This window comes from Sinocyclocheilus rhinocerous, unplaced genomic scaffold (assembly GCF_001515625.1).
Source record: "Sinocyclocheilus rhinocerous isolate Xijiao unplaced genomic scaffold, SAMN03320098_v1.1 scaffold809, whole genome shotgun sequence".
Taxonomy (NCBI): domain Eukaryota; kingdom Metazoa; phylum Chordata; class Actinopteri; order Cypriniformes; family Cyprinidae; genus Sinocyclocheilus; species Sinocyclocheilus rhinocerous.
In genome coordinates this window covers 876020-876593 of record NW_015652299.1, presented here as the reverse complement: position 1 = coordinate 876593, position 574 = coordinate 876020, and the positions used below count along the sequence as shown (strand labels likewise).

The 574-nt window shown below is 33.4% G+C and overlaps 1 protein-coding gene across 1 annotated transcript in view; it reads left to right on the top strand.

The window, feature by feature from the left end:
- The window catches only part of LOC107714527 (amyloid-like protein 2), a 91162-nt gene that overhangs the window by 21207 nt on the left and 69381 nt on the right, over nucleotides 1-574 (top strand). The gene's annotated exons all lie outside the window — the stretch shown is intronic.

The following is a 574-nucleotide window of genomic DNA, read 5'->3' as shown; positions in this document are numbered from 1 at the left end:
TCTGTCTAATAATCAGATAGAACGGTTAAACAAAGGAATTAAAATGTATACAAAAAAGTATTATAACGATTGCTTTTATATTAGTAATAGAAAGGCAAACATTATAATACTTTCTCGTTTGCCATCAGCATTCAGCAAATATGCATTTATATGGTTTAAACAAATCTTTGAATGACTAATGAACATCTAATTTCAAAAACCTTGCAAACTTGGTCGAATCCTGCTGTGAGATCTTATGAAGTGTGGATTTGTATCCTGCACGATCGCGTGTTCTCTGTGTGACGGTCGGTCCATGCGAATTGAATGCGGACAGGAGGAGAGTTCAGCTTCATTGAGATGCGCGATCAACAAACTTTAAACTTTCAAATTATGCTGCGCTTCATGCTTTTGCCCAATGTCATATTCATGTCATTTTCACTGTGTGCTGTATGTAAAATGAATGTTGCCTTGGCTTTATTTGAAAAAATGTGATTCCCAATGCACACAAACTGTGCCCTGTTAGTTACAGTGTTTACTTCCTTTTTAATTATATTTTTATTAAATATTTATTTATTTGTGAAAAATACTTTGTCAT